Source organism: Lepisma saccharinum, chromosome 5, assembly GCF_977018435.1.
Source record: "Lepisma saccharinum chromosome 5, izLepSacc3.1, whole genome shotgun sequence".
NCBI classification, from domain to species: domain Eukaryota; kingdom Metazoa; phylum Arthropoda; class Insecta; order Zygentoma; family Lepismatidae; genus Lepisma; species Lepisma saccharinum.
This window is the reverse complement of record NC_139233.1, coordinates 90,227,921-90,241,390: the sequence shown is the minus strand read 5'-3', so window position 1 is coordinate 90,241,390 and position 13,470 is coordinate 90,227,921. Positions and strand designations below refer to the sequence as shown.

The 13,470-nt window shown below is 40.1% G+C and overlaps 1 protein-coding gene across 1 annotated transcript in view; it reads left to right on the top strand.

The window, feature by feature from the left end:
- Window positions 1-451: 451 nt before the first annotated feature.
- Window positions 452-13,470, top strand: part of LOC145987939 (uncharacterized) — a 351,180-nt gene continuing 338,161 nt past the window's right edge. Inside the window, exon 1 of the mRNA XM_083122774.1 lies at window positions 452-498. The gene's annotated coding sequence lies outside the window, so the exon portion shown is untranslated. The remainder of the gene's footprint in view (window positions 499-13,470) is intronic.

Sequence of the window (13,470 nt, the reverse complement as noted above, 5' to 3'; positions counted from 1 at the left end):
TAATTTGTTAACTTTTTCAACCAAGTCACTAACTTGTTAGCTCTTCAACCAAGTTACTGTAACTTGTTAAGTTTTGCACTCGATCACACTTTTGCAGGCAAGGAAGTTTCAGTAACCCTTCCAACCAAGCAACTGTAACTGGCTTACTTCTTCAACCAATCTTGAACCTTCCCAACGTTGCATGCACCATTTACAAGGAGCTGCGAACGAAAGCGACAACCTTTACTTCCTAACACAGTTTCTTTCAATCTGTTGCGCACAATAAGTCAAGAGTTAAGAGCACATCAGAGTGGACAGATAGATCACCCAGCGCGTGCGGCATCACGTCTTGGCAACACTTCAAGGCCGGAAGGTGCTTCCCCGGTGTATTTCGGTTAGTATCTAGCGGCGGCTGTAGTTGAGGGTGACAGTGGATGTGCGTCGTTGGTGCGTTGGGGAGATTGTAGTGTGTGGTTCGGGGGCGTGCTCGACACTTGAGGGCGACGTCGCTGAGGCCGGGTAAGATAAAAGTCTAGTTCGATTCTCTTGTTTAAGTCTAAAGGTGCATCAGTGTTGACATTTACATCAATAAAACACCGATGGTAGTCACGGGACGTGGTGGACTTCAATGTATGTACAGCGAAACTGAGAGTGTTGTCTGATCAATTCGCTCAGCTGGTTTCTGTGTCTGTTCTCAGACCGACCGAATACAAGGGATGGACGATATCGGAAATTTGTTATCGCGACATATCGTCAAGAAAATATCGTTACAGACGATACGATATAATATTTTTTTTCCGTATCGTGATATCGGCGATATATCGCTAAAATATCGCTATATATCGCCCGGATGATATTTTTTCAATATCGCGATATATCGTCTGGACCAGTGGTTCTCAACCTTTTTCAGTCAGGGACCCACCTTGAAGGATATTACACTTCGTGGGACCCATAAGCATGACAGAATGACTTGTAGGGGTGTGCACCGAGTACATAATAATTTTTTTGCTAACATCGAGTACTTTAAGAATTCCTCTTTTACGCTTGGTTAAACAAATTGCACATACTTCATTCTAGAAAAGTAAATATGTAAAGTAAAGAACTCATTGCTGCGACCGAAACTAAATCGACAGATATCTGATTCCCTTGAGTTAAACATCAGAGAAATGCAGGTAAAAACCAATGATAGAGAGCGAATAACAGCAATGTAGAGTTTAGACTACGTACAACGCAGGTTGAATTAAAATTGTTAAAACAATATATCTTAGTAATTTAAATGTAATAGGTTTTTAAGACACGGTAAATTAATTTTGGAGCCCGACTTCGCGACCCACCAAACGCCCCCCCCCCCCCGGAACCCAGCAGTGGGTCACTCCCCATAGGTTGAGAAACATTGGTCTGGACGATATATCTATCACCCAACACTACCGAATACCGTTGGGGAGGCGTGTTTACCAAAAAGAGTACATTTTCTCATGTAGGACTAGGAGAGTTGCTTAAATCCCGCACAATAGCCCAGTCTATACCCTGTCCCAGCTAACTGTAGAGCAGGACCACGCATAGCGGCAGAGGAGGAGGAGGGAAATCTAGAGGTGAAAGCGCAGCGTTGCCAACCGTACCTCCATGTACGGACGTACGGGCCAGACCTTAGTCCGTACGCTAAATGCACGGCTTGTCAAATTTTGCACTTGCAGTTTTATCCCTAATATTTCCGTAAGAAATTCATAAACCAATCTTAAGGACCTGGAGACAAGAATACGGCCCGTTTGCCATGTGCGTACGGTATTATCGCTTTCAAAAGTTTGCAACGCTGCAGCGAAGCAGGGAAATCGGGTAACTCCAGTCGCCCATTACACAATCCCGTTTCTCTCACTGTTCATTGGTGGAGCCGTCTCGCGCCACTACTTGCGCAGACTTGTTCTCGTTCGCCTGCTCTACAGTTAGCTGGTACAAGGTTTAGTTCGTTGCACTTTTTGACACCAGCCCGTGTAGTGCAGGAACATCCCGTGTCAGGCTGGTGCAAGGAAACTGTGTTAAGCCAAGTAGACTTGTAGTCAAGAAAGCTGTGTTCGAGTTAAGAAATGCACAAATGCTTGTCTGCTGTTCATTTGATTGGTTGATTCACCACGCACCACACTCTACACCGTTCCAGAACGTAATGTAAATCCTTGCAGACACCAAACACACTCATGGCAGCAAATCGACGAAGTAGACACTCGTTGGTGCACTTTGGAACCAATAGACGCATGAGTGCAATGAGTCAGCAAACTAGACGGGACCGATGCAAGTTTGCTGTGCAAGAAACGTGGAAGCTTGATTTGATTCTGTTAGCGTCGCTTTTCTTTCCCTGTTGGCTAATCGCAACGATCAAGATGAGTGGTGGTGACTTGATGAAATTGAAGAGTGGACGGTATCAAAGAACACCCATGCCCAGACTGGGATTCGAACCCGGGATCATTGGCGTTGTAGCGTGCTATGCTTACGAGGTCGACTCTAGCGTGGAAGTGGGTATGTTACCTTTCTTTGTACTGTTTTAGAAACTTTTAGCCCAATCGGAACTACGAAAAAATAAATACGTTCCCAATAATGCACCCATTTCGATTTTGGCAAGTAACTTTCCAAATTGTTTTACAGGAACGGTTGAGAAATTACACCCATAAAAGCTTTTCTAATTTACATGTAAAATGTATCAGAACTTTAACAATCGAGCACATTCTGGCCTCCCCTACAGCGTAGCGATAAGGAGATTCGATACCCATTAGAGACACATTGCGCAGTGTTAGCTCCCGTTCTAAACTAGGTCCGTTCCCGATTAGCCTACTCGTGCATAAAGTAAACTTAAAACAAATTTTGATATTATTCATTCTTCCTTTACATTTTATTACATATTTACTGCAATTTATATACATTACAAAAACAAAAGTATAGGTTGCAATTTGCGGAAAGAATGCAAATTTTGCTTCATTTTCACTTAACTAATCTGTATTGTACTTTTACTCTTAAATATGATAAAGATATCAATACTAAAATTTCTAATTTGTGCGTTTCATGTTGATTTGATAAACTAGTTTCCCGGTTGTTAGTCAACAATTGTGATGTAGTCGCGTATGTGTGATTTATCTCGGGACAAGCTAAGGGATATTTCATTGTATTGATTAGTGTTTTTTTTTTCACTCCATGATATTTTGGGACTGCTGGACTGCCAGTTTTGCTAATCGCGAAGATTAGGATGAATGGTGATGTAATGAAATCGATGAAGGGACATTCATAAATAACACTCTTCCTTATCGAAAATTGAAGACTAAAATTGGTAAACGCTGTAAGTGCCAAAAATAATTCAAACACCGTTTTCCAAGTTAAACTGTGCAATGTGCCATGCTTTATAATGTGGTAAACGTGAAAAGTGGCTTGTAGCCCTGTAAGTAAGTAGTTCAAAGGGCGTGTAAAGAGGTCACTAGTGTGAACGTTCTTACGGGCTGATGTGCGGAACGATGCGATTTCCCAACACTTTCGCTTTTGGCACTTACAACGTTTACCACTTTTAGTCCTCAATTCTTTTAAGTAATTTATACTCCTGTGCTATAATGTGTTGACTAACATGTTTCCAACGAAATATTAATGGATCATTATCCCTACTTGCAACAGCTGCAGACCAACAACAATGGGATAGTACCGAAGACGGAACACCAAACTTATTAACATGAAACTCACTTCAAAAATTATCATTTACAGACTGTCCGGGAAAAGTAGCTTCCCAGTTAGAAGAGAGTTCGAAAGTTATTGTTGCTTTTCGTAACACTATACTTGTATGGTAAGTCGTTTAAAAATAACTATACAGTGCGTTTAAAAAAGAATGACCCGATTTCGAATAATTATTAATGGAAATGTGCTGCAGCTACCAAACAAATTACAAAATATTAATTAAGTCCTCGAATTTCACTCACCGTATTATTATAATTGCTATTTGTGCCCTCCACCTGCTGCGCAGATAACGTCAACGAGAGCTGATATCTGAATTCCTTCCAAACGCATTTGAGTGTCTTCTTCCACAGAATTTACTGCATCTGTAATTCTGTCCTTGAGCTCATCCAAGTCAATGGGTAATGGTGGAACAAAAACGCGTACGTACCTCATAAGAAAAAAATACAGGATATAATGTCTTGCTGAATTGGAGAACAAAAAACGCCTTCTGTTGCACAAACGCCATTTTGTGAACGACTAAGGCTAGCGTCTATTCGGACGCTACTAGTGGTATCTAGCGGCGGTCACTTAAAACTATAGGCCTCGGTGGTTCAAGTAGTGCAAGTTTCATTCACTGGCGAGCGGTACGTGGTTGCACTGATATGAGGTCTTGATGTCGGGTCATCTTTTTAAAACTCACTGTAGAGAGGAGAACGCAAGATTTAGCTAAAGCTAATTAAGTCTGCTATAACGAGACTTGTAAGTGAATAAGAGCACCAGCCTTAAGCCTTTACTCTTTGGTCGGCATTATTGTTATTGTTACAATAACAATGAAGTATATTGTAATAATTTTGTGTAATTATAATAAAACACCCGCGATGAGCAAATTATACTTGGATAGTAAAACAATAAATCACATTTAAAGATCGTATGCGGTAAAAGAAGAGATCAGATTATTATGACTTTATATTCAACCATTTAGTGATGAAATAAATAGTAAATTATTTTGTTTCTCGTTTCTTCTTTCGTTAATAATTATTTCTTATTTACGTCTTTAAATAAAGGGGTTTTAATATTCAGTTCAGCGGGAACAATAATTCTCATCTTAATTTAAGTTAAAATGTGTATTTGCATGTAAGAATATCACATTAGGTTCTGAAAATTTATTTAACAACGGTGCTGCCATCTAGAATAATTTTTCCTAAACGTCCCGTTCATTTTGCTTTCACACTCAAATTTTGGAAATTTTATCCCCCTTCTCATGAAAAATTATTATCGAAACATTTCGCTTTTCGTGTAATAATGTAATGACCTAATTTGAGAAAATACACTTCTCACAAGAAGTTTGGAATATTGATATATTAGGAATTAGGTGATAGGCACAGCCTTAGAATGCAGAAACATGTTATCTGTTCGTCTGCTGGACGTTCATGTCTTTTCGTTAACAAATGACACCCTGCCTATATTACCTATTGCCTAATACAGGGTGTGGCAGAAATAGTGAGACGATTTGAAAATCGCACCACAAGAATCTCCTGAAAGATGGCGCGCAAATTCATGTGTCCATGTGTGAACAGTGAAAAGCCTTCAGTAGCCATTGAGCGTTGGGCGAGTGAGCATCGTTCATTCGCAGTGGAATGTTACTTTATGAATAACGATTCTGTCACTACAACGCAACGTAGATTCACGTTCGCTGGACTTATCTGCCTGTGATTTATTTTTCTTGGGGTTGTTGAAGCAAGAGCCCTACATGACACTACCTGACACGTTGGACGACTTAAAAGAGTCTATTCGTGCTGCAATGCAGCAAATTCCGCTGGAGAGGCTACACAAGGCTGTAACTGCTGACGTCGACGTGCAGAGGTTTGCTTTGGGGAATGGTGCCCTTCTGACTGGCATTATTTTCAAGATATACATGAAATTCTTTTGTATGTACTTTCCAGTCATATAAGTGTTTGGATTATTATTCTGAAGTGTAATGTAGATTTTGTAAATTTTAATCGTCTTAAGATTTCTGCCGCACCCTGTAAAAGAATATTCCAAACTTTTTGTGATCTCATATAACAATGTTCCAAACTTTTTGTAAGGAGTGTATAGAGTATATTGAAAAAACTAGGGCTTTGAACCCATACCCACAGCCATACGGTTACAGATTCTCACTGAATCGTACGCTTGAAAATTAGTTGATTACTATTAGTGGGTGAGTATTTTCCACTCCATTTATAAGCGTCAACTTACCAGAATTTGACTTTAAAAAATATTGAAAAATTATCTTCTAATATTAAAATACATTTTATGTAATCATAATGTTAAGTTTTTCACATAAAACTGGTGCAAATTAAAAATAAACTTCGAATTTAGCATAATTTCCCGGGTAATTTTTGCACGACATTTTTGCGAACTCCGCAATCGTTGAAAACCTATAGCCTACTTTCTGATACCGATTCAACTGGTATCGTTCTCAGCCATAGAAAAAACCTTGAAAAATCGCATCCATGAATCAGAGATTCAGGTATCTCCCACCGGCGTCGCTACTAGTCCATCCAGGGCCTACCAGTGCGATTATTTCCTTCTGCACGCTTATTTTAGTTCTGGATTGACAGTTGTGGGTCACCTGATGTTTCCTAAAAATAAAATTCCTTCCTGTCTTCCCGGATGGGAAGAATTGGGTTCGGTCCAGTCGTTTCCAAAAGACTGACCGCTCCGAGCGATGACTAACAAGTTGGACGTCCGCGGGGGCAGGAATGCGCTGGCCGTCCACCAGAGGTCGCAGTTTACGGTCTCTTCCTTTATCGCCCCCCCCCCCCCGCCCCTCCCCGAGGCCCTCGAGAAGATGAAGTAACTGGTGGAGTTCCGAACTTCTCGGACTTTTCCTTTGGCGTCGTCGAGTGGACAAATCAAGTGGGATTGCCGCTGTCACGGCCAGGGGCTTTGGTCCAAGGAGGAGGAATCCGTAAACTCCTTTGAGAGTGAGTCGGAAGACATCTGGTGCCGATTTCCACTTGCACAACAATGATTATTGTTGACCCTCTTTTGCTCAGCGGCGGCGTTTTCATTGTTGTGAATGGCCTGAAGTGTTTTTATTTGTTTTAACTGTGTGTTGTATCTCCAGTAAGGAAATCGTCCCATTGGTTGATTGATTGAAATTGAAATTGTGGGTGCGTTCCCTGTTAGGCTATTTATACACGTCACATTGCCTGGCCCAACACGTGTCTTTTGAATTGAATTGTTGTTTTAAGTCCACTTCATGCACAGACAGACTAATCGGGACTGGACCTACAGTTTATTGATTGAGTTGGTGTTTTAAGTTCACCATAGGCACAACAAGGTTAATCGGGACTGGACCTACAGTTTAAAGTGGAATCCGAACCACTATGTGCCCCTACCGGGAATCAAACCCGGGACCCCTTGGTTGTAAGGCGACTACATCATAGGGAAGACGTGTGTCTGGGAACAAGAATCTCTTTACCCATGTTAAAAGCTGAGGCTGTAAAGTAGAGCTGGGAACATTTAACGACAAAACACAAGACAACCACAAACCTACAGCGGATTATACTGGCCGTAGGTCCAGACGCCAGGAACAGTGGCGTGCCCAGAACTTTTCGAAAGGGAAGGGGTGAAAGTTGCTATACTTTTTTTAGTCTTTCTCTTTCCATTTTAATTTCGCTTGTAGTGGCGATCGTGAATTTAATGAAAGGTCATTTTTCTTTCTACCTTTTCTCCATATTCATTTCCTTCTCTCTCTCTCTCTCTCTCTCTCTCTTTCAGGGACGTAGCTAGGTTGATCAGTTCGGGGGGGCCAAATCTGAAATTTGTTCCTATGTAAATATTTCCAGACAGTAAAGGTAAATAACTCTGTGTGTGTAATGTACACACACACACACACACATACACACACAGATATATATATATATATATATATATATATATATATATATAATATTATATTACATTATAATATTGCTACATATATAGTGCATTGGTATATTAAACTACTAAGAAGTGTATATAATATACGTATATGTGAATACTGGAGGTCAAATAAAAATTAGAGTTAAACAATTTTCAGGAAGCAAATTAATTTATGTAATTACTATTAAACTATTACTTTACAGTTTTCCTTAATGTATTTTACTTTCCGCTTGTCTCAATGACAACCTCTTCTTTTTTTTATCGAAACTATATCCCCTGTGGAAGTGCTAAACTGATAAATTATTCTGTGTAGGATCTTTCCTATTCATTCTGGAGGATACCGGGATTTTTTTTTCACCTGTTCGAGCGGCTCCGGTGCCCACCCAGCGTCGTACGTATAAAGTGGGTACATGGAGGAAACTCTGGCAGGTAAACGAGGCCAGGGACGTGGTGCTGATTGATCACATCACCTCCACCTTCGGCCGTGATCAAGAAAGTGTGGAGCCCTAACTACACACCCCTATACGCTTTCATGGCATAGCGAAAAGCACAGGGGAGCACATTACTTTACTTTTTTCATTATTTGGTATCCAGTACGTCATCATTAACAAATCATATTACATACACGCACACGCACACATATACACAGTTTTTTGGGGTAACAATTATAACTTGTTACTTATGAGAAACGCTTATATTGAAAGCGAAGCGAACAAGAAAAATATTACTAATTTCATACCTTTCATTCTTTCAAACAGGCAATAACAAATACTTTCACGAGTCATCATGTAAGTAAACTGCTACATTTTCTTCGTTCTCTTGCATCCGCCCCTCCTCCCTCCCCAAGCCCTCCTACCTCCTCACTAAAGTTATTGCTTGCTCGAAGGCAGTGAGGTCATTGGACTGTTCTGGTACTTGGCACCCTGGATAGAAGCAAAATCTAGCAGAATGAACAAAATGAATCGAAAACAAAGGTTTACTGGGGAAGGGAAAATTTAACCGTATTTGCGTATTCCTTACAGAAACGGTGCACTGAAACAGCAGGGGTACAATAACTCAACCCAGGGATAAGTCTTCCCTGCCATTTGAATGCCATTTCCTTCCCTTAATCCCTTAAAGCAAGAAAGACCGCTCCCTGCAATTTGTCAGGTTCGACACAAAGGGGTCTAGTCATACAGTGACGACCACAGATTAGAAATACGTCTCGCAGGAACATTTTATGACGGGCAGTTCAGAGAGTATTTGGGACGCAGTGCCGCCTTTGGTTGTCCGCAACCATCTCGCCAACATATGTTGAACAAGCTTGTTGTATTGTCTCCATTCAAGCTTTATGCTGGTCTTAGGGCCGCCTGTCAAGATGTTGCTTTCCTGAAGAAAGAAGATCGCGTTTTATTCTAATTTCTGGGCCTTCCCGATGGCGCAGTGGTACCGTCGTTCCCTTGTAATTAAGGGGTCCCGGGTTCGATACCCGGTGGAGGCACATAGTGGTTCGGATCCCACTTGAAACTGTAGGTCCAGTCCCGATTAACCTTACTGTGCACAAAGTGGTCTTAAAACAACTCAATCAATCAATCTTATTTCTGGCTGTGAATTTAGGCAGGGACGTAATTATAACAATAATAGGACGTTATAAAAACATTAATAATAATAATAATAATAATAATAATAATAATGACGCTTTTAACATTGAAATTATTGTCAAATTTAAATTCTAGCACATTTAGTAGTATTCCAGCGCAAACAGCACTTTAAATTATGCGATTGATTTGTAACTCTCCTCTAGACACTAACGTGTGCAGGTTTTTTTTCAGAGGGGAGGGGGAGAGACAAAATTTCATAATTAACCACTTTTAAGCTTCCTTTTGAAAGTTGTTCAAAGACATAAATTTCGGGAGAGTTATAGCCGCATCAGCTCCCCCATGTGTACACCAGTGCCTCGAGATGTAGCAGGAAAAATAGATGCGTGCCACTTTTTTTGCGGCAATTTCGAAAATTGTGCACCTCTTAACTTGCACCCTGTATTCTCGCAAAACGACGTTGATGGTTTGTGCAAGTGTCATGCACAAAGACACTGAAGTAGGTGTTTTCACACTTTGTTTATTTCTGTCTTGAGTTCGTGTTATCAGTAGGGAGCGGGTTTATAATAGCCACAAAGCATGCTAAATAGACAGGTAAATTGGCGCCAAAAATGACAAAAAATTTGACTTCAAAAAGCACAAAAAATAGGTAGTAAATATCAACTTGTTATTACCTTTCTTTTTCAGTTTCACACCTATTTTTTTTATTCTACGTATATTATATTTTTTTAAATATTGTGCCGATTTTCTGTTACTTTTAGTTAATCGCAATGTTGACGATCATGAATGGCAATTAATGAAGGAAAACTCACAAATCGCCATCACAATTATGATATGTAATATGCAGAATATTATTGGCGACTCAAATGTTCGGTTTCTTGTTGTTGTTGTTTTTTAACATTCTCAAGAATAAATTCATGTTTTTGCTTTATATTGCATATTTATTATAACGTCACGTTTACCACGGCGGACCTCCTCGGTGTGGTTTACCACGTTGCCTTGTAACCAAAGAGTGCCAGGTTCAAGTCCAGATGGAGACACATAGCACAATGGGTCGGAGTCAAATTTAAGTTATAAATCCAGTTCCAATTAAGCTATTTGAGCATAAAATTGACTTTAAACTATTTTTGATTACGACGACAATGGGATCAGTTATTGTAATAGTGAAAGAAAATAATATCTCCTTCAGGATTCAAACCTCGGACTCAGTTTTACAGAAATTGTAATCTCTAGACCAGTGGTTCCCAAAGTGTGCGTCGCGGCGCCCTGGGGCGCCCTGGTAGGCGTACGGGGCCGCCGCGAGATGTTCCAATATTTTCACTAAAATTCAGTCATTGATATGATTGTTCCAAATACATGTTCTTATTTAAAACATTTTACATAAAAAATGTTTCTGAATTTGAAATATATGTTTATTTTTTAACTTAAGGAAAGCAACCTATACACACTAACAGAGCGTTACAAGTGTTAGATAGGGCCTCCCCGGTGGCGTACTGTTAGAGTTGCCACCTTGTAATAAAGGGGTCACGGGTTCGTTACCCGGTGCAGGCACATAGTGGTTCGGATCCCACTTTAAACTGTAGGTCCAGTTCCGATTAGCCTTATTGTGCATGAAATGGAACATCAATTCAATTCAATCAATCAATCAAAGCAAGTATTAGATATGCCTACATTCTGATTTGGACGCCGTGGAAAAATCTTGAAACACTAATGGCGCGGCGAAACGAAAAAGTTTGGAAATTCCTGCTCTAGACCATAGAGATTAGCTTTGTTCCTTCGTTCGTCAGTGCTATATATATTTTTTAAAACAATGCAAATATAGGTAAAGATTATTCTCCGTTGTGTGAGGTATCGGTAGACCGTTAACATCTGCTGGCAATGCCAACAATGCATTAGTGTACATTGTTATTAGCTAGGCTTCCACTCTCCCCGACATCCATTCTAAACAATGGCATTACTTATTTCATTTATTCCAGTGTTCGTGGCGGAGTGGTAAGCGTAAAGGGCTACGGAATCAGAGATCCCATGTTCAAACCTCCACCAGCCATTGGTGATTCATTCTGTTTGTCTATGCTCCCATCACCTTTCCATCCGTCCATCATTCATCCATCCACATCGACTTGTAAAAATTAACCTACGAGGTAGGAAAAAAGGTAAAATAGCCAAAATGAAAACCTATTGAATTCTAGCCGCCTCAGTGGCTGAGCACGTTAGCTACCGAATTACGATTTTGTCCCAAATTGATCTAATCGGGACTGGACGTACAGTTTAAAGTTGGATTCAAACCACTATGTGCGTCCACTAGATATCGAACCCAGGCCAGGACCTCTTAATTATATGGTGACGACATTACCGCTACGCGATGTCCTCGCCTGGAGAGGCAGGCGCTTTTTTTGTTACTGTCCATGCATTAATTTCTTGTATCACCGTTGCATATCTTTGACATTAGCCAGAAGTGTCAGTAAAGTAATGTAAAAACAGGAAACGAAAATCAAAGTACATCCAGTGTTCAAATTGAAATTTTTAATTTAACTCCTGACCAGGTAAAGAATTTTCCTCTTAAATATTCTCGATCATAGTTTGCTATTGCTAACAATTTGACGTAATCATTTCTTTCAACTTCAAGTAAATATTACATTAATATCAGCATATAAATTGTCAGTTTCTGTACTGAATTTTACATTAAAATTAATACTGTTGTTGGTTTGCAAATTACAATATGTATTTGATGAGAAAATATTTCCTGATTAATTTGCCTTCCTCTAAGAAAAATAATTCTGATATGAATTAAAAGTCCACTGAGACGAGATCAGTGATTACTGAACTCTTGTACATTAATTGGAAAATTTGTGTTATTTACTTTGAACCATCAGTCCGTATGTTTTAGGTACAAATCTCAAAATTTGAAAAGGGAAGCTGATATGACTTTTCTCCTCAGCATTTTTTCAATTTGAACACTCGATATACAGACATATACATATTTCATTATTTAAGTTAAACTACGAACACACACACACACACACACATATAAATTGTTTTACAAAACTGATTGGTACTCACTTTGTAATTCGCCCACAGTTCCATGCATTTTAGATGATAGGACGTTCCTCCGTTTTCCTTAATTTTTTCACATGGTTTCTTCCAGTTGCGAATCCCTATTTTCCTGAAACTTGATTCTGCATATCCTGAATCTGTGCCAAATTTACGGCATGGAAAACAAAAGCATGCGTCAAGTTTCACACTATATTCTAGCCACGGCGCAGATGCAAACCAGTATTTTTGAAATAATCGCTTTCGCTTTCCGAACGTAGTATTTGGATAGTTTTGCAAAAGTGGTTGCCTAGGATTATCTACCCCAAGATCAGTAATTATTTTCACATTAGCACATTCACTTGTTTTGCATAACTTTGGAACGTCAGAACTTGGATCAACATCATCTTCATTGTCGTCATGTCCCACATGTTTTGAGATAGTTTTAAAATATCCGGTTTTGATAAATTTATCCATTCAAGATGGAAATGCACAACAACGCTAGAACTCTTCCCACACACGAACAAATACACAGTGACCGTAGCAACCCGATAGCAGACCTTGCTCGCAAGCAAGAACACAAAGCTAATCTGTGGCTCTGAAGCTGAAGCAAGGAGCAATTTTAAATCTCAGAACAATGTCAGTACTGGAGAACTCTCTCCATATGTCGCTCGACCCCCTACTGTTGACCGCTCGGCCTCGGCGGAGTCTTTGATTCCATCTGTAACGGAAGGGTCATTTGCAACAAAAGGCAAAAGGTTTTCACAAACTTAGGGTAGGGCAAGGGTAATAACCTCAAAGCATTTTATGCCTTTGGTTATAAACTGGTAAGCAACGAAAGGGTGGAATTTTGCTGTCCTACATTTGCTTCCGAAGATTTTCTTCGGAACAGTGTTTCCAACTCTGCTACAAATTTACCAGAAAATAATATGTAGTATTAATTTAGGATAATTTTTAATCGATCAAAATTTTGTTTGCGGGGGCCAGAGTTACAACTGCCGGGGCCAAAACCCCCCCAGGTCCCCCCCTAACGACGTCCCTGCTCTCTTTCTCTCTCTCTCCTTTCCCTCCACCCTCTCTCTCTTATAGAGAGCAATAAGAGAGAGAGAGGGGGGAAGAGTTCCAAACACCTGTGGCTAACTGCAACAGGTGCTTCCTGCTTCGGGAATTAGGTGGGGAGTTCCAGTTCCACCTGCTTACTAGATATGGATCAGCGCCCTGAAAAATAACCCACTTTCCCCTGGGAAAACTCGCTCGGTTCCTGTGTCGTGTGTGAGGGGAAAGGAGCTAG